This window comes from Bubalus bubalis, chromosome X (assembly GCF_019923935.1).
Source record: "Bubalus bubalis isolate 160015118507 breed Murrah chromosome X, NDDB_SH_1, whole genome shotgun sequence".
In the NCBI taxonomy this organism is placed as follows: Eukaryota; Metazoa; Chordata; class Mammalia; order Artiodactyla; family Bovidae; genus Bubalus; species Bubalus bubalis.
In genome coordinates this window covers 23,867,777-23,892,710 of record NC_059181.1, presented here as the reverse complement: position 1 = coordinate 23,892,710, position 24,934 = coordinate 23,867,777, and the positions used below count along the sequence as shown (strand labels likewise).

At 41.2% G+C, this 24,934-nt stretch overlaps 1 long non-coding RNA gene across 1 annotated transcript; it reads right to left on the bottom strand.

Moving 5' to 3' along the window:
* Positions 1-12,386: 12,386 nt before the first annotated feature.
* Positions 12,387-18,187, bottom strand: LOC123331764. Its single transcript, XR_006548535.1, has 3 exons — positions 14,617-18,187; positions 13,470-13,623; positions 12,387-12,487 (listed from the first exon to the last, which is right to left on the bottom strand). It is a non-coding gene; the product is annotated as an uncharacterized LOC123331764 (long non-coding RNA).
* Positions 18,188-24,934: the final 6,747 nt, after the last annotated feature.

Below are 24,934 nucleotides of genomic sequence, written 5' to 3'. Positions count from 1 at the left end.
ATAGATAGACCCTTCTTGGAGCCTTTCCTTCCTTTCTAAATCGCCTTTCCTTCTACCTCCGACCCCCATCATGCCCTCATAAAAAGCCATCCTTTTTCATCTGCTTCCCATTCTGCCCTCAAAATGATCTATGATTTTCTAAAGCCCCAGTCTGTAGGACCCATCAGTGGCTATCTTTCCCCCAAAGAGTCTCTCAATCCAAAATCATTTCTCCCTCCCAAACACCTCACAAGAAGGGGATGATGGAGAAACTTAACATTCTCTAGAAATACCTTGATTTTGAGGGGAAAACTGTTAAGTCAAAATAATACAGCACTCAAAGAAAATAACTAGGAAATGTGCTTTTCCATTTTCAATTAACTTTGCCTCCCTAAACTGTCCAGAGGGAAGACAGTGGAGAAAGTGGGGAACTCTCTACCATTTTAAACTTCCTTTAGCAAAGGGAGAAGTAACTTCCTGTCTGACTCCCTCCAGGAAGAAGAAATGAAGGCAGGCACGACTCTTCCTCCTTCTGGAAGCCATCAGCCACTTTAGGGCAGCCTATGTCTACCTTACAAAAAAGGGTTTAATGAGGTCATTAAATCTATTTTAACAATTTCTATTAAAATATCCTTTTTGGAAATAAGTTTATGAAATGTTTGACACAGACTCCTCGCCTCCAAATTTATGCCACTAACTACATAATTTGAAATTACTCTTTTTAAACTAAATTTAATTACTCTAACTACTCTTTAGCTTTGGGGATATCATCTTGCTCTTGTAATTATCCTAGCTTTCAGTTTTACCCCATGTTATCTATCTTAATACTTTTTTGAAAATAAATGTACTGTAAGTAAATGTCAATAAAGATATATTTGAAAGAATTCCACAGATGACGAATATAATTGTTCTGATTCTTGAAACCAGCACCAAGTTAAATACTCATGTGGGGCTAAGATATTAACCTCTAAGCTATAAGAGGACCCAGGACTGAAAAAGTTAACATATCACTTAGATGTTAGCAACTTACTCCATAGAATTGGCCTCATCAGCGATTACAATAACTCACACACATTCAACAGAATGACCTTTGCAAAGCTTATGGCTCAGACCAAACTGTCAACTCTCTTCCTTGAAAGATGGCTCCATCTAAAATATTATCTCAACTTTCCAACTGACTCCACCCCATTCCTACTGACATACTAGAATACAGGAAGACCGTCGTAGGTCATTTCTTATTGCATTGGGTGCTTTCTGAAAGAAGGAGCAAGACTGGCAGACAGCAATTGAAAAATCCATTAAATAAATCTATCAACAAAATGCAGAATAAGCTTGAAAAATAATGAGACCATTGCTGAATGAGGCAGATGGCTTGGCAACCCCAAAAGACTAACATCAAACAAACATTCATTTCAGTCTTTATCTAGCTTCACTAAATTAGCACGTGAATTCAAACAAAATTTGTCTTTTGATATTTCTTTCCCGGTCATGGGAACTATGTGAGTAAGGACCACTAGCAAGAGAGGAGGAAATGCTAGCCAAAGAAAATGGCACTTGTAAGTCATGCTGACATTAAGCCTTATATGGGTATAATAGAATCTATTGGAGACCTTCCATCTATACCTCAAAGGCCTAGGGACATATCTGAGTTCTTCTCTCATATGTAATTATCCATAATTATTGCCCTATGTTTTTCAAACTTTACCACCACATTCTTTGTGCACTGCAGTAGAATCCTTGCCATGCTATCGGTGAACTGATCTTCAAAGATACTCACAAACAGTAGAGAGAGACTTACTCTATGAAAGTTCAAAAAGGGGTGGTAATTGGGAGGAGAAAAATCTCTTGCTAATCACATACATAAAATGAGAGATACAGCCATATTAAAAGACACAGCCCTCAAAAAGTTTACTATTCAAGAATATCAGAACTTGGTCACCAGACCATACAAAGACTATACTAAAGATAGGTATGCATGTCCCACAAGATTCACTTAGATTTTCTACTCAAAAAATGAAAACTTCAACACACTGAATATTTATAGGAGACCATAAAAGAAAATTAGCAGTTAAAAAAGGAAGCCACTACAAAGGAAAGGATTTGCCATTCACTCTGGAAAAGTCAATGCTAATCTCTCTTTTAAATGACTCATTATGAAAATAAAAGATGTTCAAAATGCATCAAAAGAATATGTGAGCAGGATTAAAGACAAATTTAAGACTGGCTTTATTCTCTTTTCAGGGCTGTCAGTCAAAAGTATTCCTGTTCCTGGGGAACTAGGGGAAAATTACCTCTCTAGTCATCCCACAGAACTCATAACCCTAATGAGAAGTAAAATGATGATTCGTAAGCATAAAATACTGACACATGATGTGAGGCTGTCTTCAGTGAAGAAGTATTTCCAGTTAGACAAGAACTGAACCACTTGTATAAGGGATTTATAAGCTTTTTTCTCGGTATCCAAGCTGAATCTGTGTGCTAAAATCTAGGCCACAAAACCTGAAAGACTCACCCAAGTGTGTACAGTATAGCCCAGGAGGAAAAATGACCTGAATATATTAGGGACTTCCCAGGCAGTTTAGTGGTTAAGACACCAAGCTCCCACTGCAAGGGGCGTGGATTCAATCCTGGTCAGGGAACAAAGATCCCACATGCCACATGAAATGACCAAAAAATAAAGAATAAAATGATACTTTAGAGTAAAGACCCTCCACTGGGTCATGCATTAATCTTGAACAACCTTCTGCAGTTTCCATTATTGTTATAATGAGCATATACTAATTTTATAATCAGAAACAACACTCTGCATGTTTTCCCAATGTTAAGATAAATTATAGAGATCAGTTCAGTTCAGTTCAGTGGCTCAGTCGTGTCTGACTCTTTGCGACCCCATGAATCGCAGCACGCCAGGCCTCCCTGTCCATCACCAACTTCCGGAGTTCACCCAGACTCACGTCCATCGAGTCAGTGATGCCATCCAGCCATCTCATCCTCTGTCGTCCCCTTCTCCTCCTGCCCCCAATCCCTCCCAGCATCAGAGTCTTTTCCAATGAGTCAACTCTTCGCATGAGGTGGCCAAAGTACTGGAGTTTCAGCTTTAGCATCATTCCTTCCAAAGAAATCCCAGGGCTGATCTCCTTCAGAATGGACTGGTTGGATCTCCTTGCAGTCCAAGGGACTCTCAAGAGTCTTCTCCAACACCACAGTTCAAAAGCATCAATTCTTCGGCGTTCAGCATGGTTTTCCCTATTTTCCAGTTAGGTAAATAAGGCCAGCTTCATCCAGGAGGCTCTCGCATGAAACATTCTTCTCCCAGTATCACTTAAAACTGCCATTTCTCCTCCTTTTAAACCCACAAGACCTGTCAAACCAAGAAACTGTTTCTCCATTTTAACTTTAAAAATGTATAAAATATCTTTGCATATAGAGTTATTAGTCAAAGCCTAAAATTACAAAGTGTTTCTTGCTTTAGCTCTATTTCTCAGGGAACATAGAACCAATAAAGGAGGAGTTAATAGATAAAAGGTTTTTCCTCTAGATACCAATTGTGTTACATCGATTATAATGTAAAATTCAAGTGTATAGAAATTCACTTGACAGCTACTAAACAAGACAGCATGAACAAGAGTAATCTAATATATACTAATTTCAGTGGAGAAAATAAATGTTTGTGGGAGGGGGGAGTTTAAAGTGGCATTTAAATATAAGTACTATTGTAAGTACTATTTCACTGTAAGTTCCCACTGTGCCTCATACAATGCTCAGCACACAGTAAATAGTCAAGTGGTTTAGTGGAAAGAACAGTGGATTAGAAGTCAAGAGGACTGGATTCTTGCTCTAGCTTCACCACTATGTAATTAGCTAACTTTGAATCTATCATTTTATGCATTTCCTCATCAGTAAAATAGGAATTGAATCTACCTTGCCTGCCTCAGAGGCCTGGGTGAAAACGAGAGAATGAATGAGAAGGAACATTTTATTTAAACTATAAAGCATTTTTTAGCTCACTAATTTACCCCTTTATATAATCCTGCTATGGAGAGAAAAGCTTTATTATAAAATTGCATCTTATCATCACTAAAATCACCCAAGATCAATGATAATCAACTCTACCTGCTTCTGTAAGTACATTTTGGGACTTGTAATGGTTGGGTGTTAAAGCATCAAGGATATTTGAAAGGCTGTTCTCTAAGTTCTTTGAAATTCTTAATACAATTTAAAAAGTTCCCTCTTCTGAGAATCAAGCCATAGTTGCTTCGAGTTTTGACAACTGACACATCTTATGGGCCCAAGGAAGAACTTTGTTTCTTCTGTCAGCCCCCCAGTGTTGAAAGAAGAATGGTGCAGGAAAATTCAAAAGAATTCCTTTTTATTCCTCCCTGGAGTGACAAAAGGATACTGAGTAAAATTTAAGGACACTGAAACAACTTATAGACTGATGGGCAAGTAGATCAGTGGTGTCAAAGCTTTGAAACTGCTCAGAACATAACCACACAGAGTTGGTTCACTTTATACCAGCAGTCAACAAACTCTTCCTAAAGGGTCAGGAAGTAAATAGTGAAGGCCTTGCAGACCACGGAGCAACTGTCACAGCCACTGAACTCTGCTCTTGTCGTGTGAAAGCAGTCATAGGCAATACACAAAAATACACTCTAATAAACGCATTTATGAATGGTGAGTTCCATACAATTTTCAAATGTTAGGAAACTTTATATATAATTATAAAAATTATTTTCCCTTCGATTTTTTTTCAGTAATGTAAAAGCATAAAAACTATCCTTATTAATAGCTTGCAAGCTGTAAAAAACAAGTCATAAGCTGGATTTGGCGCAGAGAACGATCCTTGTTTTAGACAAAGAAATCGCATGAATTTAGGCCAGGCTCCCCAGAAGCAGATCTGAAGAAAAGAATCAGTGTACAAGTAATTTATTAAGGAAGTCCTGCCATGGGAAACCAGTCAAGGAGAAGAGGGAGCAAAGAACAGAGAAGAAAGAGACACTGTAAGAGTCACCTCTCAAGATGGCCCTCAATGGGGACTTCCCTGGTGGTCCAGTGGATAAGACTCCACACTCCCAATGCAGGAGGCCTGGCTTCGATCCCTGGTCAGGGAACTAGGTCCCACATGCCACAGCTAACAATTCCACATGCCACAACTAAAGAGCCTGCATGCTGAATGAAGACCTAAAAATCCCGTGTACTGTAACTAAGACCTGGCTCAGTCAAATAAATAGATAAATGTTAAAAAGAAAAGATGGCCCCCAGTGGTTCCCACCCACTGCTATTCACACCATTGTGTAGTTCTCTCCCACAATGTACCAGAGTTGGCCTCTGCAGTGGAACACGACAGAGATTATGGCATGTCATTTCCACAATTAAGTTATAAAAGACTGCTGATTTTGGTCTTGGGCACATTCTCTCTGTGTGTCTCGCTAGCACTGGAAAAATGCAGCTGTCATGTCCTGAAGACATTCAGGCAGCCCTGTATAAAGGTATACATGGCCAGAAATTGACTTCTCCAGCCAATAGCCATATGAGTGAGCAGGAAAGCAGATTCCCCAGCTTCAGATGACCATTAACTCCAATTTTATGAGAGATCCTGAGCTAGAATGACCCAGTTAAGCCACTCCCAGATCTTTGACCCTCAGAAACTGCGTGTTAAAATATTTTTGTTGTTTTAAAATGCTAAGTCCTATGCTAATTCTTCACACGGTAATCAGAATTTCAAAGCCATGCAAGCAGGTGGTCTCTGAAACCTCAGGGGGCTGCTGGAATTTAAGTTCTTCCTCTGAGTTGCCCAAACCGGAGAGACAAGGGGGCTGGAGATTTACAAGTCTATCACCCATGAGGCAAGAGCCACCCCAGGGGAACATAAATTCCCAGGCTCCTCTTATCTCTCAGCATGTGAGGGGCAAAAGCGGGGGCATACCACAGAGAATGAGTCTCAGGTGCTGTTTTGGTCGTTAAATGTTTAAAAGGTTTTTGGTGGGAGGGATCTGGATACAGCACTGACATTATTGACTATAGGCCATTTCTTTTTGGAGATACAATTGACATACACATTTGTGTGAGTTTAAGGTGTACAACATGTTGATTACCACCATAGCATTAGCTCACACCTCTCTCACATCACATAATTAGCATTTCTTTTTTTGTGGTTAGAATGATTAAGATCTAGTCTCTTAGCAACTTTGAAGTTTATAATATAGCATTGTCTATAATCACTATGTTGTGCATTAGATCTCCAGAACTTATCTATAGTTGCAAGTTTTTACCCTTAAACAACATGTGCCCAACTCCCCTACCCACCCTCTCCCTAGCCCCTCAGCCCCTGGTAACCACCATTCTACTCTCTGTTGTTACAAATTTGGCTTTTCTAAATTCTACATATAAGTGAGATCATATAGTATTTGTCTCTTTCTGTCTGACTTAGCTCGCTTAGCACAACACACAATGCACTCTTGGCCGTTTTCATGAGTTTGTCATCTTTAATGCATGTTTACAACATGTTGTAAATGAAATTTACTTACCAACAAGGCTCAGCATCCCAATTCACATTCCATTCATGTCCCAAAGACAAGCTGAACATAAAGAATTCTCACCAGGACAATCAGATATTGATCAGATAACCTAGCATGAAGACAATCAATAAAATCACTTTGCCAGTTACAGATGTTAAATGATGAAAAACTGTCATAAAGTTCTTTGCATGGCCACAGATAGCAATTTTCCTGGGTACAGAATGCTAGCCTCTAAATTCCTACCTAAACTTTTGTTGTTCAATTGCTAAGCTGTGTCCGACTGTTTGCGACGCTATGGACTGCAGCACACCAGGTTTCCCTGTCCTCCACTACCTCCTGGAGTTTGCTCAAATTCATGTCCATTGAGTCAGTGATACCATTCAACCATCTCATCCTCTGGCGCCCCCTTCTCCTTCTGCCCTCAATCTTTCCCAGAATCAGGGTCTTTTCCAATGAGTCAGCCCTTTACATCAGGAGGCCAAAGTATTAATAAACTTAGGAAAATAAAAGTTTATAACAAATCTTTTAGTAAATCAAATAACAAACTAAGTATCCATTCCCTAACCAATATTAAAATTTTAAAATCAACCCTGGCATTTTTCAAAGGAAAGTGGAAATAGTGACCATCTCTAAATCCTAAATATCCCTCCTCATCTCTACAAATCAACCCACTTTTCTTCTAATTTATAATGAATTCAAACTGGGCCCCAAAATATGGCACAACTGTAATCCTGCTGAGCACTGACTATACCTGAGCCTGACTGTTTTAAGCTGCCACAAGGGCAAAATGAAAACAGCATGGACGGCTGGACAGCAGAGCCACAGAGCCGTCAGGACATGGCTCAAAGCTTACGTCCCCAGTTCAGTACAGCTCAGTCGCTCAGTCGTGTCTTCCTCTTTCCAACCCCATGAATCACAGCACACTAGGCCCCCTGTCCATCACCAATTCCCAGAGTTTACCCAAACTCATGTCCATCCAGTTGGTGATGCCATCCAGCCATCTCATCCTCTGTCGTCCCCTTTTCCTCCTGCCCCCAATCCCTCCCAGCATCAGGGTCTTTTCCAATAAGTCAGCTCTTTGCATGAGGTAGCCAAAGTATTGGAGTTTCAGCCTCAGCATCAGTCCTTTCAATGAAATCCCAGGGATGATCTCCTGTAGGATGGACTGGTTGGATCTCCTTGCAGTACAAGGACTCTCAAGAGTCTTCTCCAACACCACAGTTCAAAAGCATCAATTCTTCGGCCCTCAGCTTTCTTCACAGTCCAACTCTCACATCCATACATGACCACCAGAAAAACCATAGCCTTGACTAGACGGACAAAGACATTACTTTGTTGGCAAAGTAATGTCTCTGCTTTTGAATATGCTATCTAGGTTGGTCATAACTTTTCTTCCAAGGAGTAAGCGTCTTTTAATTTCACGGCTGCAATCACCATCTGCAGTGATTTTGGAGCCCCCCAAAATAAAGTCTGACACTGTTTCCAATGTTTACCCATCTATTTCCCATGAAGTGATGGGACCAGATGCCATGATCTTAGTTTTCTGAATGTTGAGCTTTAAGCCAACTTTTTTACTCTCCTCTTTCACTTTCATCAAGAGGCTTTTTAGTTCCTTTTCACTTTCTGCCATAAGGGTGGTGGTCACCTGCATATCTGAGGTTATTGATATTTCTCCCGGCAATCTTGATTCCAGCTTGTGCTTCTTCCAGCCCAGCGTTTCTCATGATGTACTCCGCATATAAGTTAAATAAGCAGGGTGACAATATACAGCCTTGACGTACTCCTTTTCCAATTTGGAACCAGTCTATTGTTCCATGTCCAGTTCTAACTGTTGCTTCCTGACCTGCATACAGGTTTCTCAAGAGGCAGGTCAGGTGGTCTGGTATTCCCATCTCTTTCAGAATTTTCCACAGTTTCTTGTGATCCACACAGTCAAAGGCTTTGGCATAGTCAATAAAGCAGAAATAGATGTTTTTCTGGAACTCTCTTGCTTTTTCGATGATCCAGTGGATATTGGCAATTTGATCTCTGGTTCCTCTGCCTTTTCTAGAACCAGCTTGAACATCTGGAAGGTCACGGTTCACATACTGCTAAAGCCTGGCTTGGAGAATTTTGAGCATTACTTTACTAGCATGTAAGATGAGTGCAATTGTGCGGTAGTTTGAGCATTCTTTGGCACTCCCTTTCTTTGGGACTGGAATGAAAACTGACCTTTTCCAGTACTGTGACCACTGCTGAGTTTTCCAAATTTGCTGGCATATTGAGTGCAGCACTTTCACAGCATCATCTTCCAGGATTTGAAATAGGTCAACTGGAATTCCATCAGCTCCACTAGCTTTGTTTGTAGTGGTGCTTTCTAAGGCCCAGTTGACTTAACATTCCAGGATGTCTGGCTCTAGGTGAGTGATCACACCATGATTATCTGGGTCATGAAGATCTTTTTTGTACAGTTCTTCTGTGTATTCTTGCCACCTCTTTTTAATATCTTCTGCTTCTGTTAGGTCCATACCATTTCTGTCTTTTACTGAGCCCATCTTTTCATGAAATGTTCCCTTTGTATCTCTAATTTTCTTGAAGAGATCTCTAGTCTTTCCCATTATATTGTTTTCCTCTATTTCTTTGTATTTGCTCGATCACTGAGGAAGGCTTTCTTGCTTATCTTTGCTTGCTATTCTTTGGAACTCTTGCATTCAGATGCTTATATCTTTCCTTTTCTCCTTTGCTTTTCATTTCTCTTCTTTTCACAGCTATTTGTAAGGTCTCCTCAGAGAGCCATTTTGCTTTTTTGCATTTCTTTTCCATGGGGATGGTCTTGATCCCCGTCTCCTGTTCAATGTCACGAACCTCCATCCATAGTTCATTGGGCACTCTATCAGATCTAGTCCCTTAAATCTATTTCTCACTTCCACTGTATAGTCATAAGGGATTTGATTTAGGTCATACCTCAATGGTCTCGTGGTTTTCCCTACTTTCTTCAATTTAAGTCTGAATTTGGCAATAAGGAGTTCATGATCTGAGCCACAGTCAGTTTCCAGTCTTGTTTTTGCTGACTGTATAGAGCTTCTCCATCTCTGGCTTCAAAGAATATAATCAATCTGATTTAGGTGTTGATAATCTGGTGATGTCCATGTGTAGAGTCTTCTCTTGTGTTGTTAGAAGAGGATGTTTGCTATGACCAGTGCGTTCTCTTGGCAAAACTCTATTAGCCTTTGCCCTGCTTCATTCCATACTTCAAGGCCAAATTTGCCTATTACTCCAGGTGTTTCTTGACTTCCTACTTTTGCATTCCAGTCCCCTGTAATGAAAAGGACATATGTTTTGGGTGTTAGTTCTAAAAGGTCTTGTAGGTCTTCATAGAATGGTTCAACTTCAGCTTCTTCTTACTGGTTGGGGCATAGGCTTGGATTACCATGATACTAAATGGTTTGCCTTGGAAACAAACAGAGATCATTCTGTCGTTTTTGAGATTGCATCCAAGTACTGCATTTCGGACTCTTTTGTTGACTCCATTTCTTCTAAGGGATTCCTGCCCACAGTAGTAGATATAATGGTCATCTGAATTAAATTCACCCATTCCAGCCCATTTTAGTTCACTGATTCCTAGAATGTCAACATTCACTCTTGCCATCTCCTGTTTGACCACTTCCAATTTGCCTTGATTCATGGACCTAACATTCCAGGTTCCTATGCAATATTGCTCTTTACAGCATCGGACCTTGCTTCTATCACCAGTCACATCCACAACTGGGTATTGTTTTAGCTTTGGCTCCATCCCTTCATTCTTTCTGGAGTTATTTCTCCACTGATCTCCAGTAGCATATTGGGCACTTATCAACCTGGGGAGTTCCTCTTTCAGAATCCTATCATTTTGCCCTTTCATACTGTTCATTTCTGCTTTATTGACTATGCCAAAGCCTTTGACTGTGTGGATCACAACAAACTGTGGAAAATTCTGAAAGAGATGGGAATACCAGACCACCTGACCTGCCTCTTGAGAAACCTATATGCAAGTCAGGAAGCAACAGTTAGAACTGGACATGGAACAACAGACTGGTTCCAAATAGGAAAATGAGTACGTCAAGGCTGTATATTGTCACCTTGCTTATTTAACTTATATGCGGAGTACATCATGAGAAACGCTGGGCTGGAAGAAACACAAGCTGGAATCAAGATTGCCAGGAGAAATATCAATAACCTCAGATATGCAGATGACACCACCCTTATGGCAGAAAGTGAAGAGGAACTGAAAAGCCTCTTGATGAAAGTGAAAGAGGAGAGTAAAAAAGTTGGCTTAAAGCTCAACATTCAGAAAACTAAGATCATGGCATCTGGTGCCATCACTTCATGGGAAATAGATGGGCAAACAGTGGAAACAGTGTCAGACTTTATTTTGGGGGGCTCCAAAATAACTGCAGATGGTGATTGCAGCCATGAAATTAAAAGACGCTTACTCCTTGGAAGAAAAGTTATGACCAACCTATATAACATATTCAAAAGCAGAGATATTACTTTGCCAACAAAGGTCCGTCTCGTCAAGGCTATGGTTTTTCCAGTGGTCATGTATGGATGTGAGAGTTGGACTGTGAAGAAAGCTGAGCACCAAAGAATTGATGCTTTTGAACTGTGGTGTTGGAGAAGACTCTTGAGAGGCCCTTGGACTGCAAGGAGATCCAACCAGTCCATTCTGAAGGCGATCAGGCCTGGATGTTCTTTGAAAGGAATGATGCTAAAGCTGAAACTCCAGTACTTTGGCCACCTCATGCAAAGAGCTGACTTATTGGAAAAGACCCTGATGCTGGGAGGGATTGGGGGCAGGAGGAAAAGGGGACAACAGAGGATGAGATGGCTGGATGGCTCACCGACTCGATGGACGTGAGTTTGAGTGAACTCTGGGAGTTGGTGATGGACAGGGAGGCCTGGAGTGCTGCGATTCATGGGGTCGCAAAGAGTCAGACACGACTGAGCGACTGAACTGACTTATGGGGTTCTCAAGGCAAGAATACTGAAGTGGTTTGCCATTCCCTTCTCCAGTGGACCACATTCTGTCAGACATCTCCACCATGACCTGTCCATCTTGGGTGACCCCACACGGCATGGCTTAGTTTCATTGAGTCAGACAAATCTGTGGTCCCTGTGATCAGATTGGCTAGTTTTCTGTGATTATGGTTTCATTGTGTCTACCCTCTGATGCCCTCTTGCAACACCTACCATCTTACTTGGGTTTCTCTTACCTTGGACGTGGGGTATCTCTTCATGGCTGCTCCAGCAAAGCGTAGCCGCTGCTCCTTACTTTGGAGGAGGTTGCCCCTCCTGACCTTGAACGTAGAGTAGCCCCTCTCGGTCCTCCTGCACCCGTGCAGCCACCAATCCTTGGACGTGGGGTAGCTCGTCTCGGCCACCACCCCTGACCTTGGACGTGGGGTAGCTCCTCTTGGCAGCTCCTGCGCCATTGCAGCCTGGCACTCTTGGTCGCCACCCCTGGCCTCAGAAACATAGAAATGAGAGCTTAAGTGAATATTGCAGCCTGGCACTCCTGGTCACCGCCCCTGGACGTGGGGTAGCTCCTCCCAGCTGCCGCCCCTGACCTCGGGCGTGGGGTAGCTCCTCTCGGCAGTGCTTCTGCACAGTCCATCGCAGCCGCTGCACTTAGTATAGTGGTGAGTATCCCCACTTGTCATGCAGGAGACCAGGGTTTGATTCCCCGGCCAGGAGGCAACACACCCTTTTTGGTCTTCCCTGGTGGCTCAGATGGTCAAGAATAGGTCCCCAGGATTTTGCAAAATATAAAGGGATACTGAAGCACCAGGAAGGGTGCCAGTTCATAGAGACCCTTTGAGATGTTTCTCCATCCTCAAGCAACACACACACTATGCCAGTGATTTTTATTTACCCCAGATCCATGTCTTGTTCTTGCCCAGCTGTGTGCCATATTACAGACCAGCTGACCCCTGTAGGCTGATCTCTGCAGCCAACTGGTTCTTGGCTTGTTCCTGCCAAGAAGAGGGACAGTCAGAAGACTGGAGGGTAGGAGAAGGGGAGAAGTCAGGGATCTTCTCCTTAACTCTTTCTTTGCTGCAAGGCAGTAACTCTGTCTCTATGGCTCCAGCTCCAGTGGAAAGTCCCTACCCACTAGCTCCTGCCAGAGCTCCTCAGCTTCTGTGCTCTCCTAACTCCCAATTCCTGCTCCCCTTTAGCCAAGGGGTAGGAGTAGCTTCCTCATATTGTTAATTTCCGTGTTGCCTCACAGTCCCCTATTTGACTTCTCAGCTCTTCAACCTCCTGTGTAGCCAATTCCTCATACTGATTTTCCTCTATTTGAAGTAACTGAGGTGGTTTCTCTTTTGCTGACTTAACCCTCATCCAGCTACTGGGCATGTCTGGACTCAAATGGGGATCTGAACACTGGTACACAGGTTTCAACAGTCAAACTATTCCTATTAATTTAATATATATCAAACAAGGAAGCAGGAAGCTGTTTTTGAGCCCCAACTTTGTGTGTGCCTGCCATTGTACAGGACACAACAGGTAGTGGGGGGTGGGCCTCAGAGACTCTGAGGATCACATCCATTACCTAAAAAGCTTTTGAGAATAGCTCACTTGGTGCTTCCAGTTGAGGTCTCCAAGGTCTGCTTCCTTGGCTTTCCTGGAGGCTGCAGCTTTGTTCTCACAGTTTCTCAATATTCACTTAAGCTCTTATTTCTATGTTAAACCACTTTATTAATTATCTAGAAAGGCTCTGTTTTATTGACCAACTCCAGAGTAATACACCATGTAAGTGTACTTTAAGTATATTGTGTCAAAACCTAACCAAATAGTGAAATGTGAAATTGGAGTTGTTTTTATTTGACATTCCTTTGTCTCTCAAAGTAACTAACATGACTAAAGCAGATACTGTAAATTTGTCCAATTTGACATCATTCCAACCCTCTCTTGTCTCCTTTTACTATAAAGTCAGGAGTGCTGAAAGCTCACCTTTTCAGACTCCCTCATGGCTAGTGGTGGCCACGTGACTCAGTTCTGTCCAATCAAACACAAGTACAAGTCAAGTACTGGCACTCAAGTACTGGTGCTCCTTTCCCTCTTCCTCTTGTCTGGATCTCCCTCAGTGAGCAAAGTGAAACAGCCACTGGTTATGATGGTACAGCACAAAGAGAAGAAGAATTTTATTCCTTCATGGCATCTTCAAGCTGCTTTCTCCCAGACTTCTGAAGCAGTAGACAAATAATTCCACTAATTTTTTTAAAACACTGTTTGTCAGTTTTTCTGGGATTTTTCTGCCAAAATGCAATCCCTAACTGATACAATTATGTGTAAAGAAGAAACTGTGCTATTTTTTAAAAATAAGATTAGCTTAAATTTATTGAGTCTCAAAATACACTCCCTGCTGCGTAAAAGCCATGTGTGTCTTGTAATTTTCCACTGCAATCATTATTTAGAACAATGCATCTTTATCGAGCATGAAAATAACTTTCTTTGCAGTTGGAATTTACTTTACAAAATAGACATGTTGCTAGTAAAGCCCGCTGAAAAGTTAATTATATTTTAATGTACATCAGAAAAAGTTACTATTTAAACTGTTGGTAAATATTTTTATAATGGAAACAATATTTTAATTTATCTTAAATCCAAGTGTTCAAATATCAGATTAGTTTTACACAGGACCTAAGTATATAACTCTTTTTTAAATTTATTTATTTTTAATTGAAGGATAATTGCTTTACAACATTGTGTTGGCTTTTGCCATACATCAACATGAATCAGCTGTAGGTACAATATGTCCCCTCCCTCTTGATCCTCCTTCCCACCTCCCACCTCATCCCACCCCACCCCTCTAGGTTGTCACAGAGCCCCGGGTTGAGTTTCCTGAATCACATAGCAAATTCCCACTGGCCATCTATTTTACACGTGGCAATATACATTTCAATGCTACTCTCTTAATTTGTCCCATCCTCTCCTTCCTTATGGATACCTAAGTCTATTCTGTATGTATGACTATCTTTTACAGGTTTCCATACTGAGCTAAGAATTAAATAGAAACAAGTTTTCTTCATAAAGGAATATCACACAGGTAAGGACATGTGAAGTGGTCCAATCTCTACAGCAGGAGAGATTTTCCCACCTGAGAGGCTTCTCAAGCTCAGAGGCAGATGTCAGGTGCTGCTGGATGTCCCCACCTGTCATCATGGGGCAGCAGTTTCTCCTTTGGTTTTTCCATTGCAGTGAGTTGAAGCCCATGGAAAAGGGAGGGAGAGTGCAGGCAGGGATGGTGCTGTTTATATCTCATTCTTAGATCTTCCATCTCCCACTTCCCCAGGCATTCGTCTCTCTTCTTGATAAACCAGCAACCTGCTCCTTGACAGCATCTTTTATATGGAAAACTTTGTCCAAATGATGTACGTCCTGTCTCACTAACAAGAAGCTCTCCTCCAGCAAGCGTTACAGGAGACAAGAGAAAAGAAGGGAAAATTACACCAAAAGTACACAGTGATTTCCACTAATAACAAGACTCTGGTCCAGTGTCTATTGTTTCATGCCTGGACCACTGCCAAAATTTTTAGCTGGTCTTCTTAAATTCAGACACTTTCATTCATTACTTTAGTCATCATATTCTCAAATGATTCTCATCTAAAACACTGCATTCATCAAGATCTGTTTGTTCAAACATTTTCTGTAGCTCCCTGTAATCTACCACACCAAGCTTCAACACATCTTCCTGGTTTTCAAAGCTCTTAATGGCATTCCTCCTTCTAACTGAACCACATTTGCTTCCCAGTCCACTCAAACATACATTTGTCTCTCCTGGATCATTTTGCATGCTTTGGGCTGCGAATTTTTAGAAAAGAAAATCCACACAGTTCCACTGGCTTTATTAATTAAAGAAGTCTAATGTGGCAGAATTCGTAGGGTTGATTAACTCAATGTCTTCACAACATCATCAAGTACCCTGGCTTCTTCCTTTCCTCTCTAACCTCCCAGGCCCATCAGCCCATCATCAGCAAGGAGCTCATTCTCAGGATCGCACTCCTGTGCTCAAGCCCTTCTATACAAAACTGTCCAGTGCAAGAAGAGAAGGCAATTCTGTCTCCTGTTCTCTTCTCAACAATTAGAAGATCTTTCCCAGAAGTCCCCACAGTGTCCCTTCGTGACTCCTTGGCTACTGTATCATGTGTGTATCAAACTTGGTAGGAGGAGAGGGACCACCACCTATAAGGGAGGGTAGAAAAAATTGGACTCTTCCAGCCAGAAAGAAGAAGGAATGACTGTAGGATAGGCAACCACAACATGAACAACACCCCACTTTGTTTTTATCCCTACAGGTTGGCCTCTTTCCAATGTTTGTGCCTTTGTTTTCAACATTCTAAGTCTTCCCTCCTCCTTTTCACCATACAAATGCTTTCTATTCCTGAAGAGCATGGAGATGTAAGAATGAGAGTTTGACACTGTGGGGTCAAATAGTCAGGATTACATAACCAGGAAGAGGCCTACCTGGGATTTAATCCCGAACTTTCTAACCCAAGATCACATGTGCCCCTTCTGCCCTCTAATGCCCTGTCTTCTCTGTAAAAGTTTCCAACTGCCATATCACTTCCCCAATTTTGACTTGATCCCAAGAAATTAACTTTCTCTCTCCCAAATTTCCACTATAATAAACAAAGAAATAGATAATATGGAAACATTCTTAGCAATCCTAGGAAACATAGAAGGGTGGTATATTGTGTAGATGGATTCTATTAAAGAAAGGATTATCTAATGGGTCAACTCATGAGAAATAATAGATGGAATTTCACAGAAGCTCTCATGGCTAGAGTAGCTCTAAGTAGAAACAGATAGGCAGTGGGCCAAATGGGAAAGAAAAAACTCAAACATTTTATAGGCATATATAAGCAAATATATATGGGGCAGGGAGAGACCAATGGACATCACTTCCAGTTATGCTCAACTTAGTGAGACAAAGGGGTTAAGTAAAGCAAGGGCATTGCCCTTGGAGACTATTAACAAGGACAAGCATGATTTTGGAAGAAGTGGGGCAGGACTCACCATTTGCTGCAATAAACGTGAAGGAGAAAACACTGAGCCCAGCAGTTCATTTTCCTGCCACATGTCCATCTCCTTTACAAAACACTCTTTCTATTCCTTCCAGTCAACAGCGTCTAAACCTTCCAGTCTAAACCCCTATTTATCAAAGCAAAACAACAAACATATATAAACTTTTCCTTGTATCTTGTATTAAGCTATTTAAACTGAGATCCACACAGCCTCTGACATATCAAGCCCAGTAATGGTTAAGCATAAATATCAGGAAGAATAAATAGGAAAAACTTACTGAATGGAGAGAGTGAGTTAGAAGTTCAACTTATAAAGACCTTCTAAGGATTCAGGAAAAAAAGTTGTAAGGGACTTCTTTTAAAACATAAAGGAGAACAATATAAAAATCTGTCATTTGGATTTAGAATAAAATTTGAAATGACATTTTATTTCTAAAAACAGAACCACCCTCAGGTCAGGAAACATTGCTTTCAGATGAAAAATATACTGGAGCTAGATAGTCTACTGCAGAAAACTAAACTAGAGAATTAGAATGAGTTTGATAAAATTTCCCCAAACTCAGACGAAATTGATAAAAAGTTCAATGCCATGGGCAATGTGGGGGACACGGGAGATGAATCTAGGAAACTACATATCTAGACTATAAACTGCATGTCATTTGCCCTCTTGCTCTTGGGGATCTGGTTGCAAGCAACTTGGGCCCTGCTATTTCCATGACCCGTGAAAGGCCAATGTAATCACCTCAATTTCTACTCATTGGGAGTTAAAGCTCGCAGTGCTCTTCTGGCCCAATTTCCATATTTGGTCCCTATTTCTTGCCACATCAAACTGGACAGGATTCAACCCCTTTACCAGCTCCACCAGAAGTCCACTCAGGATATTTGAAACTCGTTATCACATGTCTTTTTCAATGCCTTCCTTCTCTTTTTCCTTCTCCCACCACTGTTCCTCATCCCCACCCTTCAAAACTGCCCTCATCCATCCATTCATTCATTAAGTATCCATTATGCTGGCAAAACAACAGTGACCAAGAGAGGCAAGTCCCTGCCCTCATGGAACTTACATTCTAGTGGAGGATACAGAAGACAATTAACAAACAGATAATGTCAGATGATGTATTACTGGTACAAACTGAGTAGCTTAAAGTAACAGAAACTTATTCTCTCACTGTTCTGGAGGCTAGATGTCTGAAATTCAGATGTCAGCAAGGCCATGTTCCCTCTAAAGGGTCTAAGGAAGAATCCCTCCTTGTTTCTTCTCTCAGTAGTGGCCAGCAGTCATTGGCGTTCTTTTCATTGTGGCAGCATAACTATAGGCTCTGCCTCTATCTTCACGTGGTCTCCTTTCCCTGTGTATTTCCTCTGTGCCTCTGTATCTCTCTCTCTTTCCTAATAAGGACACCAGGCATTGGATTTAGCACCTTCCCTAATCTGGTGCAATCTCAGTTTGATTATGTTCGCAAAGGTCTTATTTTCAAGTAAGGTCATATTCACAGGTACCAGAGGTGAGGACTTTGTTATGGGGCGAATTCTGTTGCCACCAAAATTTATATATTAAACTCTTAACCCCCAGTACCTCAGAATGTGACTATCTTTGGAGACAGGGCCTTCAGTTCAGTTTAGTCTCTCAGTTGTGTCCGACTCTTTGTGACCCCATGGACTGCAGCACGCCAGGCCTCCCTGTCCATCACCAACTCCCAGAGCTTGATCAAATTCACATCCATCGAGTCGGTGATGCCATCCAACCATCTCATTCTCTGTCTTCCCCTTCTCTTCCTGCCTTCAATCTTTCCCAGCATCAGGGCCTTTTCCATTGAGTCAGTTCTTCACATCAAGTGGCCAAAATATTGGAGTTTCAGCTTCAGCATCAGTCCTTCCAATGAATATTCAGGACTGATTTCCTTTAGGATGGACTGGTTGGATCTCCTTGCAGTCCAAGGGACTCTCAAGAGTCTTCTCCCACACCACAGTTCAAAAGCATCAATTCTTCAGCACTCAGCTTTCTTTATAGTCCAACTCTCACATTCATACATGACTACTGGAAAAACCATAGCTTTGACTAGATGGACCTTTGTCAGCAAAGTGATGTCTCTGCTTTTTAATATGCTGTCTAGTTTGGTCATAGCTTTTCTTCCAAGGAGCAAGAATCTTTTAATTTCATGGCTACAGTCAGTCACCATCTACAGTGATTTTGGAGCCCAAGAAAATAAAGTCTCTCACTGTTTTCATTGTTTCCCCATGTATTTGCCACGAAGTGATGGGACCAGATGCCATGATCTTAGTTTTCTGAATGTTGAGTTTTAAGCCAACTTTTTCACTCTCCTCTTTCACTTTCATCAAGGGGCTCTTTAGTTCTTCACTTTCTGCCATAAGGGTGGTGTCATCTGCATATCTGAGGTTATTGATATTTCTCCTGGCAATCTTGATTCCAGCTTGTGCTTCATCCAGCTTGGCATTTTGCATTATGCACTCTGCATACAAGTTAAATAAGCAGGGTGGCAGTATACAGCCCTGATATACTCTTTTCCCAATTTGGAACCAGTCTGTTGTTCCATGTCCAGTTCTAACTGTTGCTTCTTGACCTGCATACAGATTTCTCAGGAGGTAGATAAGGTGGTCTGGTATTCCCATCTCTTTCAGAATTTTCCATAGTTTGTGGTGATCTACAATCAAAGGCTTTGGCATAGTCAATAAAGCAGAAGTAGATATTTTTCTGGAACTCTCTTGCTTTTTCAATGATCCAATGGATGTTGGCAATTTGATCTCTCACAGAGGTAATTAAGGTTAAATGAGGAAACTGAACTGGAGTGGACCCTGACCCAATAAGACTGGTATCCTCCTAAGAAGAGGTGATGAGGACACAGGCACATGCAGAGGGAAGACCATGTGAAAACGGGGATGGGGGGGGAACAATGGCCATCTACAAGCCAGGAGAGAGTCATCAGAAGAAATCAACCCTGCCTACACCTTGATCTTTGATTTCTAGACTCCAGAACTGTGAAGAAATAAATTTCTATTGTTTAATCCACCCCATCTGAGGTATTTGTTATGGTAGCCCTAGCAAACTAATACAGATTTCAACACATCCTTTCAGGGGATACAATTCAACCCACAACAGTACATGATAAATGGTATTAAAAACCAGCAAAATAAAGAAGGAGGCTAGTGAGAGGGGAGGAGTGGGCAAAGGAATTCAGTTCTCCCCACCTCTAATCCCAAACTGGCTCACCCCAAAACTACCAGGGTACAGCAGAACAAAGAGCTCTTTCTATAACTGGATCTACTTTTCTTGGAAGGTAATTGGGAGAAAAACTGAAAAGTTCTGTTAAATGATATGAACAAATGTTAAGCACTTATTGTCAGCCAGCATGCCAAACTTTAACTGCATCATCTCAATGAATCCTTATCACAACCATATGCATTGAGTGCTATTATTTTCTCCATTTTATAGATGAGAAAACAGAGACTCAAGAGGGTCAGGTGACTTACCCAAGTCCAAAAATCTAGAAGATAGACCCTCTAATCCCGAAGTCTCCATTTGCAAGCACTATGACATACCACCTCCTCTTTATGTATAGGTTTTAAGTGAGCACTTGTTATATAGAACTCTTCTTTAGGATTAAGAATTTCTTTCAACTGTTAAGAATACTGCATAACTGCATATCAGATATGTTCATGACTCACCACAGCTCTCCCTGTTTTCTGTTTTCAAATAAGAAAGGAAAGGGGCCTGTTGTTTTGGCTTCCTTACCACTAAGCCACTGATATTTTAGGGGAGCAATTGAACTCAGTACTAGCTTGTTTTCTCTAGTATCCCCCAAAGATAGGTGACTTTTCAGAGCACACATGAAAGTGACTGTAAATTCAGTGCCTAAATGACACTTGGAGTTTATCAGCCATCAAGGGAGAAGGAGGCTGCCTAGCTATAAAGCAGCGGTTTAAATCTCGTCTTATACACAGGCATGCACATCTTGCAATTTGGCATTTTTTAAGAATGAGGACAGAAAGGAGGGGTGGTATTTTTGTAAATAACAAGTGATATTTCTCCAAGAGAACTGCCATGATAGGTTTGCCTGCAGTGAAAAGTCACTTCCATCCCACACAGTCCAGCTATTATTCTCAGGTTGCTGAAATAATGAGAAACATTAAAAAACAGAGTCAAAAAAAATTTTTTTAATAAATAAATAAAATTAATTAAAAAAAAAAAACAGAGTCAAAATCAGCCACCAAGACACATGACCACGTTCGGTCCCATGCAAATTAGAGCCTCCGGCAGAACTGCGGTGTTCCCATCAGCACCCCCACGCCTAGCACCCACAGTATCCTCGTTTAAGCACTATCATGTTATTAGGACAGAGGGGCAAAGCATGGGTCAGTGTTCCCTCCACACTTCTGCTGGTAGAGAAGAATCAATCTCAGTCTTACCTCTGTCTGATGTCTTCCCTCATGCCTCAGCAGCAAAGTGGCCAGTTTCTGAGTTCATGAAACAGCACTTCTTACAGACTGCACTTTTCATCCAGAAGGACCACTGTTAGAACCCCACCCTCCTCCTAGCCACATGACCAGTCCTCTTGTCACAGGGAGTTCAGCAGCATCAGTCAGCCACTGTATCCTCAGTGCCTATGACACAGCAGGCCTTGTGCTACAGGCCAGGCCTAAGCATGATCCCAACCTCCCTAACCATACCTTTCAGAAGGAGACAGGACCAGTCAGACAAGCATTTACAACAACATGAACTGTGTGGTCAACTAAATGAGGGTGGCCATGGAAACATACCTTGGGGAGCTTACTTCTTTGACCTAAGCTGAGACCTGAAGGGTGAGTAGGATCAGTAGGTTGCAGTCATTAAAAGAAGTTCGATGTGTCTGAAGCAAGGAGTTCAAGAAGCCATGGCTCACTGTGCTTCCCTGGACAGTCCATTCTCCTGCTTTTTACAGGATCTGCTTCCTCCAGCTTCACAGTGCCCCTTAATCCAACATTCATCACCTCCCCTTAACTCTCACAACATGAAACCATGTACTATTTTATAGACAAAATAGAGGCCACTCGATAGGAATTCCCTCAGCTTCCTGCTACCAAACATCGAAAACTCCATCTATCTGTGTTCGTCCTGAATGTTTTCCCCAACTTCACCCGTTACAGTACATTGAGGCCTGCCTCTCATTCAAGGCCAATCTCTTGACGCTTTGAGCCCATTTTCCTTTGGCCATCCCTAAAAACTTCCTTTTTCATCATTTCTTCCTTCTCTTGTATATTCAACTTCTTTCCTCAAATAGACCAGGTCCATAAATTTGTTAAACATGCTCATATTTCTTCCCTTAAAAAAATTATTTCTATGCCATAATAAATAATGACATATCTCCATCTTCTGCTTCTTAGTACAAGTTCTCCCAAGAGTTGTCTATACTTATGATCTCCATCTCTGCACCACCTAGTTATTCTCCAATTAATTCTAACCTGTTCACCACATGTCCACGCCACCATGTGGCTCATATAAAAGTCACTAATGACATCCATGTTGCTAAACCTAAAAAGGGCATTTTTCAGATTTCATCTTCTTTGAATCTCAAGAACATTTGACACTATGATCCAATCAATTTTATAAATACTCGCCATCCTTGGCTTCCAGACACACTCCTTTTTCTTATTTTCCTCTTACATTTCTCTTCATTCCTTCTAAGTCTCCTTTTCATAGTCTATCCTCTACCAAGCCATTCAATGTCTGAGTTTTCCAAGACATAATTTGGGGCCCTCTTTTCTTTCCAATACTCTCTATGTAAAATCATAATCATGACTGTGATTACCATCTTTAGGCAGCTAACTCAAAATTCATTCAATTATATTTCTAGCAGTTTCCAAAACTATATACACATATCTGTTTACCTGACATTTCACTTCTTAATAGTTGTCTCAAATGCACCCCAAACTCTACATGTCCAAACTCAAACCCTTCCATGCCTTTCCTTCCACACAAAAACACACTCAAATAGTCCTTTTCAAGCATTTCCTACCTCAGCAAATAGTACCATCATCCATTTTCTCAAACCAGAATTACATGCATCATCTCTTACATTTCCCCTTAACTCCCTGCTTCCAAATTATTGCTGAACCCAATTAATTTAGTCTCTGCCATGTCTCTTGAAACCATACTTTTCTCATCATTTCAGCTGTTGCCTTCCCAATCCACTCTATCACCATCTGTTAACTAGACTATTACAGTGACTACACATTAACCTCACTGCATCCCCTCTCACCTCGCTGCTTAGACTGATCTTTTCAAAACTCGAATCAGGACTTACAGTGCTGGCCAAGTAAAAGTAAGCCCACTACAGTCTCTCTCTCCCAGTGATTATAACTAAATTATAACTAAATACTTGCAATACAGTGATTACAACTAAATACTCTGGGCACAGAAGGCAACTTTCTGAGGACTGTGCAAAATGAACAACAGCATGAAAATTGGGGACAGAACTCAAAATTTGAAAAAGCCATCCATATGGTAGTGATTTTCACACATTTCCCCCTGTTAATATCCCCAGCTTTGATACCAGTTACAAAACTGTACATGCATCCAGGCAGCAAAATGTCTGGGAGGAACTCTATATTCCTGACCACAGGACCAGGAAAGGTGGTGCTTGCAAGTGGAAGAGTATAGGAAAATTCCTGCATATTTTTCTGTTTTCTCTCCTTGCCTTCCTCTATGGAGGATCTCAGTCATGAAACTAGACATTGGCATCATAGGCAAAACTCCAAGACAAACTCTTGTCTTTCTAGATAGAGGAATTTTAAAAGAAGCCTATGGTGTAAATACTGTGAAAAATCCTTAAATTCTCTCTCTCTTCTCACCACTTTGTCCTAAAGGCAGTTGTAATCACACAGAAATGCATGGCAGCAGCACAGGAAATTAAAACTTTCAAAGAAAGGCTGCCTTTCTAGCCAAATGACCAGAAAGAGGGGTATCTGAGGTCTACAGGTATGAGAAGAATACTGCAAAGGGGAGAGCTGGAAAGAGAATCCCTTAAGTTTGTGTATAAATGCCTCAGCTGTGCATGTATGGGACATATCCATAGCAATGAGGATCGAAAGATGTGAACATTATCAATCAACTTGACCTAACTGACATTTATAAGACACTCAAAGCCAAAACTAAAACCCCAAACCAGCAGATACTGCTGTAGACCTATTAGAATGGTTAAAACAAAAAGTTCCTTGACACTGGTCTTGCCAATGATTTTTTGGACATGACACTCAAAGCACAAGCCACAAAAGCAAAAATAAACAAGTAGGACTACATTAAACTAAAGAAATAATCAACACCAAAAAAAGAGGCAACCTACAGAATGAGACAAGGTATTTCCACGCCAGGTATAATCAGGTAACAGTTTAATATCCAAAATATATAAGGAACTCATACAACTCAATAGCAAAGGACATAATCCAATTAAAAAATGGGCAGAGGACCTGAATAGACATCTTTTCCCAACACATATAAATGGCCAACAGAAACATGGAAAAGATGCTCAGTATCACTAATTATCAGGGGAATGCGATTCAAAATCACAATGAGAATCTGGCTCACACCTATATGGACAGCTATTATCAGGGGAAAAAAGGAGTACCAAATGTTGGTGAGGATGTACAGAAAAGGGAACTCTTGTGCACTGTTGGTGGGGGTGTAAATTTGTACAGCCACTCTGGAAAACAGTATGGAGATTTCTCAAAATATTAAAAATAGAACTATCATGTGATCCAGCAATCCCACTTTTGGGTGTACATCTGATGGAAATGAAATCACTATCTGAAAAGATAGCTGCACCCCAATGTTCACTGCAGCATTAGCCACAGTAGGTCAAGACACAGAAACAACCTAAGTGTCCATGGACAGATGAGTGAATAAAGAAAATGTGATACACACACACATAATGGAGTATTATTCAGTCATAAAAAGAAGGAAACTGCTATTTGCAACACCATGGATGGACCTTGAGTGCATTACGCTAAGTGAAATGAGTCAGAGAAAGACAAAAACTGAGAGAAAGACAAATACTGTATGATTTCACTTCTATGTAGAACCTAAAATAAAACAAAACTCATAAAAGTGGGGAGTAGAATGGTGGTAGCCAGGGGTTAGAGGGTGGGGGAGATGGGCAGAAGCTGTTAAAGGTCACAAACTTGCAACCAGTAGATGAATAAGTCCTGGAGATCTAGTGCACAGCACGGTGGTTACAGACAACAATACTATATTATAAACTTCAAAGCTGCTGAGAAACTAGATCTTAACTGGTCCCACCACAAAAAGAGAAATGGTAAGTTTGTGATGTGATAGAGGTATTAGCCAATGTTACAGTGGTAATCACACTGCAATATACAAATGTGTCAAATCAACACAGC